The 16,387-nt window shown below is 38.2% G+C and overlaps 1 long non-coding RNA gene across 12 annotated transcripts in view; it reads left to right on the forward strand.

The window, feature by feature from the left end:
* The window catches only part of LOC134475181 (uncharacterized), a 69,016-nt gene that overhangs the window by 25,093 nt on the left and 27,536 nt on the right, over window positions 1-16,387 (forward strand). For 6 of the 12 annotated variants that reach the window (XR_010046176.1, XR_010046182.1, XR_010046184.1 and 3 more), the window contains one exon: window positions 2,021-5,519. The exons of 4 other annotated variants lie outside the window; for them this stretch is intronic. This is a non-coding gene — a long non-coding RNA (uncharacterized LOC134475181). Of the gene's footprint in view, window positions 1-6; window positions 5,520-16,387 lie in introns of those variants that run through there. 2 more of the 12 variants (XR_010046180.1, XR_010046177.1) reach the window with 2 other exon arrangements.

Consider the following 16,387-nt stretch of genomic DNA (forward strand, 5'->3'; position numbering starts at 1 on the left):
ACTGAGGAAGAAAAGCAAAGACTGAGTGGCCCTGGTCCGGATACTGTGACCTCTCCTACAGCTGAGTCTTGGTCCTCTTCCAACCCATCCTTGTACTCTGTGCTGTCTCCACGCCCTCCCCCCACACCCTGGGAAGAAAGGGCACCTCTGTTTGGTTTAAGTGAGGCTTCTCAGGTGACATTTCTTCAACTAAGGAAAAACCTCTTTTCCACCTTTATATGGACCTTCTGCCCCTTTTTCTGTCTTCTGAGGCTGCTAATGACAAGTCCAAGGAGGACTCTGTACTGGAGAACTATGTTTGTGTCATTAATATATGCTTTTATAAATGCCAGATTTAGAAAAAGAAAAAAGAAATTTTGGTTACATTTATCTGTTTCACAGGTTCCTGATAGATTCCTGTGCTACTTCCCCTCACAAAGATGACATTGTCCAATAAGGACTTTGAGAGTAAAACCAAGAAAATCATTCACATTTCTGGCCTCTGTAGCTCTGCTTCACTAAGTGATGGGCAAATCTCCCAGACTCTGCCTTGCTCTGCCTCTGTCACTCTGTCTGTCTCATGCACATCTCTGTGTATACACACATTGATGTCAGAGATACTACATTGTAAAACCTGAGACCATCCACACACACACATCCATCTTGCATCCATGTGTTATTTCATAATGAGATTCCTTGACCTCTTTCCCTGTGAGCCCAGAGAGACTGAGCTCAGCATCCCTGTAGCTTTCCCTGGTTCCCATGGCCCACACTGATGGCCTGCACCCTCTACATGGAGGGTAGAAAGGGTCCCAGTATCTTGCTGCTTCTAACAGTGCTGTGAACAAGTCTTGAAAAGAAAACTTAAAAGGTAGTGCATCTTTTTCTTTATTTTTTGTGTTGTGAAGCTCTCTGTGTGGGAGAAACTTCTATGCTTAGCTCTGTGAGGTTCATGGACCCTGTTAGAGCTGTGATGGGAGGTGGGGGAAGGGGCTCTGCTCTGCCCCCAGTGTTCTCCACAGTGCTGTTCAGCACCTGCTTTAAAACCTGCCACTGGATGGGGACACAGCACGTCTCAGTGACCCATACTTGAATGTATCTGTAGTGGGATACTGTACATTTTATACACTTGCTGGCAATATGAGCTGATTCCCTCTTGAACTGCAAGAGTTTGTCTCTTATCTCACAAAACAAATGAAAAGGCAATTCCAACCTCAAAGATTAATGTGTTTAATTTTTAATTATAAACTGTAGTCTATCTGGGATTGTCCCCTTTATCAAAGAGAAATATCAGTTAGTCTCTTCCAGTACTGCTTGACCAAACAGAGTTGTGTTGAAGTGATGTAAAAACTTGGAGTAGTAAATCACAGAGGCAGAAAGATCAGTGGTGGCTGGGACTGGCAGGGAAGAGAGAGAATGGTGTCCAAATGGGAATGAAGTTTTGGGAAATGTTCTGGAACTATACAGAAATGAAGGTGGTGCACACTGAGAATGTGTACATGCCACTGCACTGAGGATGTTGATTAAAACAAATGAAATCATATCCTTTATTTAAAATTAATTTATGCCATAATATATAAAAGGATTATAGAGGTAAAGGCATGAAAATGGAAAAAAATCATGGAGAAGATGGGAAAGTCAGGTTTTCATCAAGAGCTGGCCTCAGGGTGAGGTTGAGGAGCTGCCAGCTGCTGACGGGCCCTGATAGCCTCAGCATTGGAGCTGACAGAGATCAGCTTCCTCTTGCTGGCTCTTCCTGTGGTCCCAGAGTTGGTGAGGGTACTGTAGTTGTGTCAGGCAGAAAGTCTGCACCTGGTCCTTGAGCTTGGTGCCCAGCCCACCATTCAACAGCAAGAGGAGAAAAGATCATCAGTTGCCCACATTCCTTGCACAGCCATCAGACTTCCAGTGACTGTCAGAGACAGCTCTGTGCACAAATCCACTACTAGGCAGTCTTCCCACACTGCATCTACCCACTGACTTCTGTGTCTCAGGGCTTCAAGGTGGTCCCTTAGCCTTGTCCCTTCTCATTTGTTCACAGGCCTGTACCCAGTCCTCCTCACTGTTGTTCTCTGCCTCACTGGGCTCACAGTGCTCCAGTTCAGGCAGGAGAAGTAACTTTGGAAGATCCATGTTGGTTTGCAGCTGCTGCTTGGAGCCAAGAAGCAGGCCTAAGGTCCTGGGGGTGCAAGGTGTGGGCAGCTGAGTGTGAGCTGGGTGTTCCCACCCTAACTACTCTCCCAAGGCACCCTGCTGAGTTGGATACCTGGCTGCTGCTCCAGCTGTGGAGAGCCCAGTTCCACCCTATCTCCACCACTAGTGGAGCAGTGCTGCCCCAGACAGCTCTGGGGGACTGACAGATGACTCCATGGGAGAGCCTGTGAACAGTGTTGTGACCCCCTCTCTGTTCTTCAGGAAAGCTGTACACACATCTGTCTAGTGCTCCCCAGTGGTATGTTGCCTTCACAAGGGGATGGAAAAGTGTCTACTATGGTACTGGGATAGTGCTTCATACATATGTGAGAAGTGAGGGAACAGAAGGGATGGGTAGTGTTCCACCTTTCCTCAGCTGTTAGATTGCACAGAGACTTGCCACCCAGTACTCTGTGCTTCCTCTTGAGTCCCCTTCCACTGATGTGTTTCCATATCTAGGGAAGCCCAGAGGAAATCTCATGTACCATAAATTTAGTAGTATATGATCTGCCATCCAGGGTGACTGTGTTGCTCCCACTAGTGTGGAAGGTCAAGAGGGCAGTAGCTACATCTTTGTTGGTCATTGGATCATGGTCAGTGCCTGGCAAAGTGTCTGTTCACAGTGTAGCTCTATGTATATTCATGTACTCATGGCACCTACTGGTTCTGGTGATGTCATCTGAATGGGCCTGGGGCCTCTGCAAGGCCCAAGAGAATCTGGCTATGAATAATACATCCTAAACCCCATAGAGCATCCTAGGAATCAGATTTTGCATAATGGCAAGTTCATGTTCAAATTTAACAATTTAATCATCAGTGAAAATCTCTTAAAGTAAATAAAAAAGCTAGAGATTTTGTGTTAATACCTGTGGTTCATTCCTACAATGGAAAAGAAAAACGTGTAGTGTATAATCAGTCAAATCACAAGAATTATTGCTTTGTCCTCCAGAAACTAATGTGGGTGTGAAAGAAACAGACACACACCACGATGTTCAGATGCATGAAAAACACCACAGTGGAGGGAAACCCTGGGTATCCAAACAATATGGGAAAGCTTTAACCACACATAGAAATAGTAAGGAACATGAAAGAATTCACACTGGAGAGACCTCATGTATGTAAGCAATGTGGGAAAGCTTTTACAACCAGTGGACATTGTAAGCAACATGAAACAATTCACACTGGAGAGAAACCTTATGTATGTAAGCAATAAGCAAAAGCTTTTATCAAATGTGGACATCGTAAACAAGATGAAAGAACACTTGAGAAAAACCCTATATATGTAAGCAATGTGGGAAAGCTGTTACCTCACCTAGAGATTTTAAAAGTCATGAAAGAATTCACACTTGAGAAAAACTCTATATATGAAAGCAATGTGGGAAAGCTTTTACCTCACCTGGAGATTTTAAAAATCATGAATTCACACTGGTGAAAACCGTATGTATGTAAGCATTGTGGGAAAGCTTTTACCAACATGGACATTGTAAGCAACATGAACGAATTCACACTGGAGAGAAACCCTATATATGTCAGCAATGTGGGAAAGCTTTTAGCCAATGTGGACTTTGTAAGCAGCATGAAAGTTCACACTCGATAGAAACCCAATATATGTGAGCACAGTGAGAAAGCTTTCAGTACAACTACATATTGTGTACTGCATGAAAATCTTCACACTGGCCAGAAACCATATATATGTAAGGAATACTGGAAAGCTTTCAGCAAAATGCTCATTGTCAAAACACATGAAAATATACCCTCTGGGGAGAAACTACATACATAAAGAATGTGGGAAAGCTTTCACCTCACATGGATATTGTAAAACACATCAACAACTTCACACTGGCGACAATACCTATGTATGTAAACAATGTGGGAGAGCTTTTACCACATATAGTCATTGGAGAACGCATGAAAGAATTCACACTGGTTGCTGGGGGTTTAGCTCAGCGGCATAAGTGCCTGCCTTGCAAGCAGGCAGTCATGAGTTTGATCCCCAGTACCGATAAAAAGAAAAAAGACCAAAAAAAAAAAAAAAAAAAGAATTCACACTGGGAAGAAACACTGGCTATGTAAGCAATGTGGGGATGATTTCAGGAGCCAGAGTGAATGTGAAAATCAGGAGGAAACCCACACTGGGAATTCATTGTATACATTATGGGAATACTCTCAGCAAACATGATAATAGTTACATATCTGAAAGAGCTCACTGGGCAGAAATCCTATGTGGACTAGCAATGTGAGAAATATGTCAGTCAACACACTTTGTTAAATACATAGAAAAAGCCTCACTGATCTGAATTTTTAGATCTAAGTTTAGTTTTAAAATCCCAAGGAGTCCTGAAGAAATAATTAATACAAAAGTTTGATGTCCACATTTCTTCACAAATTTTCCAGAAATGACAAATCTGAGGTGGAGCTCTCCTCAAGTACATGTTATGTGATTTTTAGTTAATCACTTGTACTTATCTAGATTTTTTAAAGTGCATTTGTGCTTAAACATAGTGTCTTTTAATTAAACATGGTAAACTGAAATTACTTTTTCTGTTCAAATATGCGTAGTGTCTATGTACTTAATGTTTTGTCTTTAAAACTTAATTTTTGTATTTTTTGGTAAATTGTAATATTGATGCTGCATTTGTTGTAATCTTTTGCTTCATTTTCTGTGGCATAAATGATATTTCTGAAATTGATGCTATATTTGACATTAAGATATAAATTTAAAGAGGCTTGGAGCATTTGTTTTTGACAAAGTTGTGTTCTTTTCACATGACTTGTACATTAATGAATGTTATGTTTTTCATGCTGTGACAAGATACTTGCTTATATCCTAACATCACTGGATTTATACCATGTACATTATGTTGCCTGTTTCTCTTTTTCCCTGGAGCAAATATTGTCCTTTATGTAAATCTTTGTTTTTCTAACCATTAGAATATTACCTGTTATATTTATATTGCATCTTTTGTATTATTAAGTTTTCTACCACATTTACCAAAAGTAAACCATACTGCTGTGAATTTCTAATTGCCCCACACTGACAGAACCATAACTTGTCTCCAAAAGCATATAACAAATTATATTAATGTCTCCAGAAAGTAAAAAATGTGGTATGATTTGTCAGTAACCACACTTTGAAAGGAATTTTTTAACTGTGGACTTGTTTTGGGGAAAAAGGTTGCTATTGAATGTTTCATGCAAATGCCTTTATTTTACTCTTTGGTGTTGTGAATGTATTATCTATTTTGTAATTATTACTGATATTTCCTAAAGCACTGAAGTAATGGCATGAAGGGAAATCTAAATTTTGAGCTGTCAGCACAGTGAAAAATAAATTTGCTAAATTATAATTCAGATTGCGTTCTGTTTTTTACTGAATTGTGAATTTATACAATTGCATGTCTCATTATTTATAAGGACAACTGCCTGATGTTTGTGGTTTGTGCTGATCATATTTAAACACATACAATGGGCCATGAGTCCCAGTTGGTATTCTGTGAACTGTGGTTTTCACTTCCATTTTATCAGTCATGTAATTTGTAAAGTGTTTAATTCAGTGTTGTTGAATATAAAATCTACTTAGGTTCCATTGGAATTATGCTGTTAAAAACTGGTGTCATGGAAACACAAGTGAGCACTGCATTAAATACCCCTAATCCAATGAAGATAGCTTGCCCTAATATCAGTTATGCTTGGACACATAAATTACTCTCTTGTTGTATAATCACCACTAAAACTATGTCTGTTTTATATCTGAAGTCTCTGACATGCTTTATGAAGTAAAAGAAATGTAAAATACATCATTAGCCTCTATGCACTACAGCATATGGCCAGATTCCCTGCAGCACATTTCTGCTTACCATCACCAGGAAGATGTGGAGTATGTATTTCTAGTAATAGAATATTGAATCTATAAGACATATATCCTGAGTACATTCACTTTCTCATTTTACCATGAAAATAAATCTTGGAGGTCCTGTTGATTCATGCTTGTAATCCTAGCAACTCAGGTGACTTAAATTAGTGGAAAAGAAATTTGAGTCCAGGCTACACAATTTAGTATGACCTGTCTCAAACTATATCTTCAAGTTCTGCAGATGTGGTCTAGTGCTTTAGTACTCGCCCCATGTCAACATTATTTTGATACTCACAGTTATACATCAGTGGTCCTTTTATCACTGGGCCACCTAGCAGTTATCCCCAAGCATCACATGGGAAGCAAATTTGTTTATGCACTGACTATGCTGAGCATCATTGGGGCAGTTGTAATTTTAATCCATTGATTCCTGTATTAAATATATTACTACTGTCACTTCTATATTTCTTGTTATTTTATAAAAACTAAAAAAAATTATGCAACTTTTGATCATCTTGTATTTAAATAATTGCACTGTTAAGGAGTTATGTATAAAGATCTAGGTTAAATGTGATTCATTTAGTCCCAGCATCAGTAGATGATGAGAAGAGAAGGTAATAGCTTAGAAGCTGACTTTGGGTGGCAACTTTGTTAGAAGATTTAGCAGAGTGCATAGCAGTTGTTTTTATACCTGCAACTGAGGTTTAAGGAAACAAGTAAGTGGAGGTCAAGAATATAAATTTAGGGATAGGATAAAAGAATCACAACTGCAAATCATGATTTTTCTTTCACTTAGGAAATGTACTTTTTATGGTAATCTGTGCAGCAGTCTCAAATATGCCTCTATTAGAGTAAAATATAGTAAACATGAATGAGCCATGCATTCCATGTTCTGAATGTAGAGGCATTAAAAAGAAACTTTTTTAACTTAATGCTATTGCTGGTGTTTTGTATTGAAAATAAGATAGGGTGAAAAAACAATCAAAAAGGATTATACAAGATTTCATAGTCCTGCACAAACATAGAAGCCAAAAAAAAAAAGAAAGAAAGAAATCAAATAAAAAAGGATGAAGAAATAATCTACAGAATGAGAGAAGTTTTGCATGTTACTCCCTGACAGCTAGCATGTAAAGTCAATAGGAACATGAAATGAATACACACTTTTTAGAGTAGATATAAATTGCCAAGAAATACCTGAAGAACTATTACGTGTTTTTGCACAAAGGAGAAATGCAAATAGGGACACCTTCATTGCAGAGAGAGCAAATCACCACAAGATCAAAAGAATGATCATGAGACCACAGGAGAAAAGGAACTATTTAACCTTGTCGGTAGAAATGTAAATAAGTAGTTCAATCATTACTGATGTCAGTGTTCAAAGTATTCAAATACTGAAGGTAGTAAGTCCAATCAGTGCAGTTTCCTTTAGTGCATCTCTTCCCCAAAGAGATAAGGACATATTGCAGTGATGCATGCAGATTCCTTTTTACTGCAGCAACAGTCACTTTTTCTATAGAGAACAGCAGTCCTCAGAGGAAAATTTATTACACTGACTTCCCACATCAGGAAAACAGAATGAATACAAATAAACAGCTTGATGCTACACCTCAAATATCTACAAATACAAGAGCAAGTGAAGCCCAAAGCCAAAAGAAGGGAGAACATTATAAAAATCAGAGAACAAATCAATGCAGTAAGAACTAAGAACACAATCCAAAGAATCAATGAATCAAAGAGTTTGTTTTGTGAAAGAATAAATAAAATTGATAAGCACCTAGCCTGCTACATTATTTAAAAATGGGAAGAAAAGGCTCAAATTCATGCAATATGGAATGAAAAAGACAAAATCACTACAGACTCTTGGGAAATACAGAAGATCATCAACACCTATTTTAAAATTTCTACTCACATTTGTTTAATAACACAAAAGAAATGGACAGATCCTAGAAACATATGAAGTACCAAACCTGGATCAAGAAGATATAAAACTGATGAATAACCCAATTTCTATTAATGAAATTGAAAATATAATAATATAATTCTCCTTATGTACAAAGAGGAGCCCAGGCCCAGACAGATTCACTGTGGAATTCTACAAGAAATACAAAGAACCTTAATGCCAGCACTCCTCACATACTTCAATGAAATCAAAAGGAAAGCAACTCTTCCTTAATCATTCCTGGAAGCAAATATTATTCTATTACCAAAATCCGAGAAAGACCCAACTAAAAAGGCCAATCTCCCTATATGAACACAGAAGCAAAAACCCTTAATAAAATATTGGCAAACAGCATGCAGAAAATCATCAAGATTATACACCACAACCAAGTGCGATTCATCCTAAGCATGCAGGGATAGTTCATCATATGTAAATCAATCAATGTAATCCACCATATCAATAAAACCAAAAGTAAGAATCACATGAGCATTTCTATAAATACAGAAAAAGCTTTTCATAAGGTGCAACTTCCATTCATGATAAGAACCTTACAGAAAATTGGAATAGATGATCTTTACCTCAGTATGATAAAGGCCATCTATGACAAACCAACAGCCAGCACCATATTAAGGGGCCAAAAACTGAAGGCTTAAAATAAGCACAAGACAAGGATGTCCCCCATCACCATTCATATTCAACTTAGTACTGGAAATACTAGTCAGAGCAATTAGATAAGAGATAGAAAAAAAGGGGTACAGATAGGAAAGAGGAAATTAAATTATTATTATTTGCAGATGACATGATACTCTACATAGAAGACCCCAAAACTACACTGGACGTCTCCTAGATATAATAAATATATTCATCAATTTAGCTGTATACAAAGTAATATTCAAAAAGTCAATAGCATTCCTATACACTAGAAACAAAATCATTGAGAGAGCAGTAAAGAAGTCACACCCTTCACACTACCATCCAAAAAAAAAAAAATGAATTACTTTGGAATTGATCTCATGAAGAAGTAAAAACATATGTGTGTGTGTGTGTGTGTGTGTGTGTGTGTGTGAGGAAAATTATAATATCCTGAAAAAGAAATCAAAGATGATCACATAAAATGGAAAGATATCCCTTGTACATGGATAGGAAGACTAAATATTGTGAAAATGGACTTTCTCTCAAAACTGTTACACAGATTCGCTGTGATCCCAACGAACATAACATCAACATAGCTCTTAGATTTATAGAAATCACTCCTAAAATTAATCTGGAACCAAAAGAGACCTAGAATAGCAAAAATAATTCTAACAGCAAAGAAAACATAGGAGACATCACAATCCCTGAGTCAAAGTTATTTTACAAAACAATTATAATAAAATCAACATGTTATTGGAATAAAAAAATTATAAAGATCAATGGAATAAGAAGATACAACAACAACTACAAACACAACTTACGTTTGATATAGGGATCAAACATGTACCCTGGAAGAATGACACTCTTCAATAAATTGTGCTTGAAAAACTGGGTCTTCATAGGCTGAAAACTAAAACTAGACCCATGGCTATCACCAAGTACTTGAATACATAGGAGTAGGTAGAGAATTCATGGACAGGAATCAAAATACATGGGAAATACTTCCCAGAATCAATAACTGGGATCACATCTTATTAAAAAGTTTCTACACGTGAAAAGAAATCTCCAACATAGTGAAAAGAAAACCCACAAACTGGAAAAAATCTTAGTGAACTGTCCCTCAGACAAAGGACTTCTGTCTAAAACATGTAATGAATTAAAAAAAATCAGACCCCCAGAATTCAAAGATCCAATCCAAAAATAGCAACTGAGATGAATACACAATTCTCAGACAAAGAAATACAAATGGCAAATAAATATATGACAAAATGATGCTCATCATTTTTCACTAGAGAAATGCAAATTAAAACCACACTGAGGTTCCATCTCACTCCAGAAAGAATGGCCAGGATCAAGAAAACAGACAACAAATGCTGGAGAGGCTGTGAGGAAAAAGGAACTCTCCTGCACTGTTAGTGGGAGTTTAGTAGACTGTTGAAACCATTGTGGAGGTCAGTCTGGAAATTTCTCAAAAAGCTGGGATTGGAAGTCCCACTGGATCTAGCTATTCCACTTCTAGGCATATTCCCAGAAGAACTGAAAACATCATACCTCAGTGATATATATGCACTCATTTTTATAGCAGCACAATTTGTAATAGTTGGATCTTGGAAACAACCTAGGTGTCTGTCAACTGAGAAATGGATAAAAAAGCTGTGGTATTTTTACACAGTGGAGTACTACTCAGCTATAAAGAATAATCACATTGAGATATTTATAAATATATCAATGCAACTTGAGACCTTACTCTTATGTGAAATAAGTCAAACTAATGTATAAATACTGTATAGTCTCCCTAATGTAAGAAATCATAAGAGTACATAAGAGTTTATGGTGATCATGATTCCCCATTACATTGCTTTGGAGACTTATAATGTTCCCATTCAGTAGTTGGAATTGTTTTATCCTGGGTTGTTTGATTTTATTATCTGTGATGGTATGAACAGCTATTATGAAAACAACAAGATATTATAATGGGCACTGCTAATTTAATATCATCTTACTTTGAAGTGCAACCATGCTTTTGTTCTTCCATTTCCATTGGTTCCATCATGTTGTGTCTTATTGGATTTTATTATGTGTCATAGTATAAATAAATTTTTCATGGACAATGACATAATATGGTAACAATTTTTTCATTTTCTGTTATTTTGTTCTGAATGCCCTGTAATACTTTCATTCTCTTTAATGGTTTTATACTATTTTGTTATGTTTGATATTATTGTATATGAAGGTATACTCACCTCTTTCAAGGAAAGAGAGTTATGGTAGTTACTGATATATTGGGTGGTTTTGTGATGAAATACCGCATTGCATAAATTGTTCTGTTCTGAAAAAAGTAATTTGCAAGTCTTTCATATCCTTTACTGATTTTGCTGATGTGAAGAAAAATATTGGATGCACAATCCGAGTTCCTAATCATCAATTATTACAGCTCTATAGACCTATCTGAACTCATGGAAATTCAAATATGGGCTCCCCTTATTCCATCTAGAACTGGCATTGAACCTAAGTGGTTCTGCAGCATTTTACTAGACTTCTACAAGCACAAGACAGATAAGTTTCTCAGAGCCTCCCTCCTCCTTTTTGGTTTACATTTAGACAGTGTGTAACAATGCCATGTCTCTATGGTCAGCAGACCCTCATGTCTTTGCTTCAAAGTACTGTTTCTACCATCAATGCTATTTTAACATTATCTGTTTAACCTATTTGTGTTATTGACACAACTCTAGATAAAATGCAATTTTACTCTTCAGTTGAGCTAAAGAACTTCAAATTGCCTTTTCTCATTTTCTTACAGCATCTGGAATGTTAATGTTTCATTATTATCACCACTGTGAGTTTCTTACTCATTTGTTTTGAAAATATTATGCATGCGGAGAAACAGTATTGACCAAAAGCAAAGTGTTACACTGTCCTCAGCATCTCATGGCTCAGACTGACATATTCTCCTCTGTTGAGCATGGTGACTAAGCATAAATGCGATGAGATAGGGCAAATGTCTATCAGTATTCAGTAAAATTGAAAGGCCATGTCTGGGAGTGCAAGAAAGTGGCAGTGTTTGAATGAGACCTGAGTGATATGCACTTGTGAGTCATGCAATTATATGGAAAAATGTTGGGGCCATTGAAGCTGAATACATGTGTAGGCCTGTGGCATGGCCTGGGCATGATTGAACTGAGAATGAGGCGACATCACAGGGAGCAAGGTAGGGCAAGATAGTTTTCCTAAATTAGCATCGTTTGTAGCTCTGAGGGATCCTTGAGCCCCTCCCAATGTCCTGCTCAGCTTTCCTCACTTTTGTGCTCAAATCCTTGCTTGTTATAATTAAATATGTGCTTCCCAGCCTCAGTCAGCCAGCCACCTAGCAGAGCTATGAGCTCTGCGAAGGATTTAAGTCCTTCTGCAGCCCTAAAGATTTTGTCACTTGTTTCCTTTTTTGGGCCTTTGCCATGCATCTATTTGTGGGTTTGGGGGGTCTAGGCACTGACCCCAACAATTGGTGCCTGAATAGGGACTCTACAGTGGAGATGTCTGCTGTGGAGTGTTACTTACCTTTGCTGTGTTCCTGGGGCAGAAAATGGCCCTGAAAGCATGTCTATTTTATTTTGTTTGGAAATTCCTTTCATTTTCTTTGAAAAAAAAATTCCTTCACCAGGTAAGTCATGGGGATTTCTGTGTCTGAAGTGCAACAGAAACATAATTCAGAACTGCTTTTCCTTAGGAATGTGGGCCATGTTTGGTGCAACTCTTGTGGTCTATTTATGATAATTGTCCTTGGTATTCTGAGGTTGGTGTGGTCACTATGGCAGATTGGGAAAAGTATATATAAATTGCTGCATTGAGGACCTTGAGCTCTGATCTCTGTCTTGCACTTGGTATCTTTGCTGGGATGTGGTGACATTTGGCAGGCAGGTACATGGAACATCGCACCGTTGGCTTCCCAGTTTTCCTGGATGCCTCACTTATACTGCTTCTCCACCTCCTCTTGCTGCTGCCTCCACAAGATGCAAACCCCATAAAACCTCTGGGCAACTCTTCACCTGTTTGACCTCCCAGGCCAAAGATGGCCCAAGAAGCTAAACAACATGGGGAATTAATTGCTTGACCTGTTTTATATCAACAGGAAAAGAGCCCCACTTTGAAAGTTTGCAGTACTCTATTTAAAGAGTTAAAAGGGGCAAGGGATAATCTCAGTGGCCTAAGTGGCTGCCTGACACCCACAAGGTTGTGAGCTCAATTCCATGTTCCAAAAAAGAAAAACAAAGATAAAGAATTTAAAATGGCTAAGGAATATGGACTAAAAGTACTTTTATAATTGGCATTATTGAGGGTATTGTTCATGGTTTTGAAATGACCCCTTTGGAGTGGAAAGTCTCAGTGCATACTATTTTCACCCCAACCCAACATCAGGTGTGGCTCTAAGAACATACTGGTGCTGTAAACATGCAAGCTATAAATAATTTTGATTACTATATTCCTGTAGGAGCTGCTGAATTATGGGGGGAGAGAGATTTTTCAGATGTTTGCCAACAAGTTCATTACCACCATCAGGTTATTATTCTCAAATGGCTCAAATTGCTTTAAAACCTTGAAAAGAATCCCTTAAGCAGAGGGTTACAAGATTCCTTTAGTAATATTAAACAGGAGGCCACTGAACCTTGCCTTGCCTTCATAGAAAGACTATATAAAGCTATTGAATGCCAGGTGAACAACACAGCAGCAGCCTCTATCTTGTTAAAGCAATTAACATACAAAAATGCAAACCAAGACTACAAAAATGCTTTAAAGATGTTTCTGCGAAACCTGACCCTAGCTTGGAATTCCCTGATATGTTTTAGAAGTTTTGTACTACTTTTCATGATCCTTTACCTCCTGGGACAGTTGGCCTAGTTCTTTCCTGTTCACATGCATCAAAAAGAAGCACTTCTGTGATTCCTGGCCTCATTGATGCTGATTATGTGGGCATATTGTTGCTTCAGTTGTGTTCTCTCTTACACATTCTACTAATTTTTTTGAATCTGTAGCCCAACTAATTGTCTTGCCTTGTCTCCTCTAAAACTTGTGATGTTACTCATGGAAATTAAGCATTTGGCTCTACATTGGAGGCTACTGCCTATCCCCTGGGAGATGAATGCTGAAGCCTCGCTTTAACTATTCAGGTTTGCTACACACTGGAGCTAATGGAAATGCTTTATTTCTTGTTGTCCGTGCTGTTATGTCTCATCTCTTGAGGATGTACTGGAACACCTATAGGCCTTGGAATTGATTTAATCAATACTGTCTTACCACTTACCAAGGCTGACTTTTCCTCTTTGCTGTCCTCTGCGGTTCCCTCTGCAAGATGCAGAGCTGGGAATTTAGCTCAGTGGCATGAGTGCCTGCCTTGCAAGTGCAGTCATGAGTTCAATCCTTGGTACAAAAAAAAAAAAAAAAAAAAAAAGCAAAGCCTCTGCAAGTGGCTTTGGCTGTCTATGTTGGTTCTATTTTTATTGATATGCCCCTTGATCATTGTTTGTCTCTAATTACCCTACTTTCCTTTTCTCTTCAGACGTACTTGGTTAGTACCCATTTAAATAGTGCCCTCACTGTCTTCACTGATGGACGCCCCAATCATGAAGCTGTAACATATTTTGTTTATAATACTTGGAAACACCTGTATTCACTACCACAAACCTCTTGTCAATGTAATGAGCTGTCTGTGTTATCCTTGCTTTGCAAATTTTTTCATCCCAAGTCCTTAACTTAGTTACTGACATTTTATATGTACTTAATGCCAACCCACATTTATCTTCTCTTGTTATCTTTCCTGTAGCAATAGACTCACACTCAATGTCTCTTTTTTACATCTACAGGCTCCTCTTGCCTTCACCATGCACCTCTTTTTCTTTTACATGTAGTTAGTCATTAACCCCTACCTGGCATTTTATATGATAATGTTATTTCTGATCAAGTACTGCATATTCTGTTCCCTCTTTTTTTGGGCAGAGTCTTTTTGACATAGTGCCTCTATATGCAGTTCAGGCTGACCTTGAAGTTACTTTGTAGTCTACACTCATTTGATAACACTAAAGAATGTCCTGCCTTTTTGCACCAATCAGCTTCTTCCTTGCACAAATTGTTTCATATTCCACCTTCTGAAGCTAGAGCTTTTATTTCCACAGGTTTCCATTGTGCTGCCATGTCTCACCCTTTTCCCTGTGATGCTGTCAACTCTCTCGTGGCCTCTATTCCAGTGAACTTTGGTAAACATGCCACACACTGTTCCTCCTTAAATCTTTTTTCATTTCTTTATGTTTCTGTTGATACATTTTCTGGTTTTATTTGTGCTTCGCCGTTGCATGGTGAATCTGCTTCACATGTAATTTGACACCTCCAGGCTGTATTTGCAGTCATGGTTGTATCTTCCTTCATTAAAACTGACAACAGTACAGCCTATACCTCACAGGGTTTGCTTCCTTTTGTTCCACATGGAACATATGTCATGTAACTTGTATCCACTATAATGTCACTGACCAAGCAATCACTTAACAAGCTCATATCCTCAAATCTCTTCTCTTGAAACAAAGGAGAATAGTGCACTTCCTGCACAGGTTGTTACTATTCTTGTGTCCATGGTGCTATTTACTATAAGTGACTTCTCTTTCCCAGCAAGTCTTTCTTCTTCCGTCATTCAAATAGGTGTTTACCAGGATATATCTCTGACAAAGCCTTTTGTATTATTCAAAACAACTTCAGACTCAAGTGGGCAGGGGCTGGTGGCCCTGCTGATCTGGGGAAGAGGGGATGTTTCTGTGTTATTGCCAAGACCTTGTGTGGATTCCAGATCATTGTGTTTGCCCTGCATAGAATGAGTTGGCACCACAGGATACACAACATAATTCCACCATTTCACCTCTCCCTGAATCAAGTCTTGGATCCTTTTATACAGGCTCTCAGCTAGTTGGTCTATAAAAAATTCAACTGGTTGATTTATAGTTGTAGACTCTAACTTTGTAAGAAGGTATTGTAAATGGGCTTAAGGATATGCTCAAGTGCACTCTGATTTTCTGAGATGTTTGTCAGTCTGTCCATATATCAGTTGTCTATTTGTTTAGTTTGTTTGTAAGCAGTTGCTGGGAGTTGCTGAGCTAGTGATTGTTCAAACCTGTAAAGCAGAAAGCAAAAATGCCCATACAGGAGTGCTCATGTGGCCCAGAAAATCTGGGAAAGACCCTGAGTGCTGGAGGTGTACAGGTGTTCCAGCACTGGGAGCACAGGGAGTAAGAGATGAGCTAGTTTAACAAAGGGGTATGGTACAAGTATACAAATGGCCTATGAGGAACATAAAGAGATCTCACTGACCCCCCCATAAGCTCTGTGCTTATTTCTGTGTTTGTCTGAATCTGCACAGATTGTCTGTCTAGGTTTATCAACTTGTCCACTCTGTAAAAAGCTGTTCCTTTCATTTTGTGCTCAGTAATCTTTCTCTTTTTCCATATCTGGATCACATAATCAAAGATTTATTTGTTTACTAATTTATAAAGTATGCTTTTACCTTGGTTGGCCGCTCATCCAAATGTCACAAAGACTGGGTATATGAATGGAATATGTTGTTATTTATCATTGACTTGATAGTCTCATTATTTAGAAATTATATTGTTAAGATGAATAAACAAAGTCAGTCCCTTAGGACTGAGATTTCTGGGCAGGGCTCTGATTGATAAATCAGAAATCAGCTGCCTGGTAACATTTTAAACCAGTGCTTGTTTATTGTTCAGAGACCTCAATATTCTCCATAGCTTTATAGG

The sequence above is a fragment of the Cavia porcellus genome, unplaced genomic scaffold (assembly GCF_034190915.1).
Source record: "Cavia porcellus strain 051 isolate PalLab524CR breed Dunkin Hartley unplaced genomic scaffold, mCavPor4.1 scaffold_428, whole genome shotgun sequence".
In the NCBI taxonomy this organism is placed as follows: domain Eukaryota; kingdom Metazoa; phylum Chordata; class Mammalia; order Rodentia; family Caviidae; genus Cavia; species Cavia porcellus.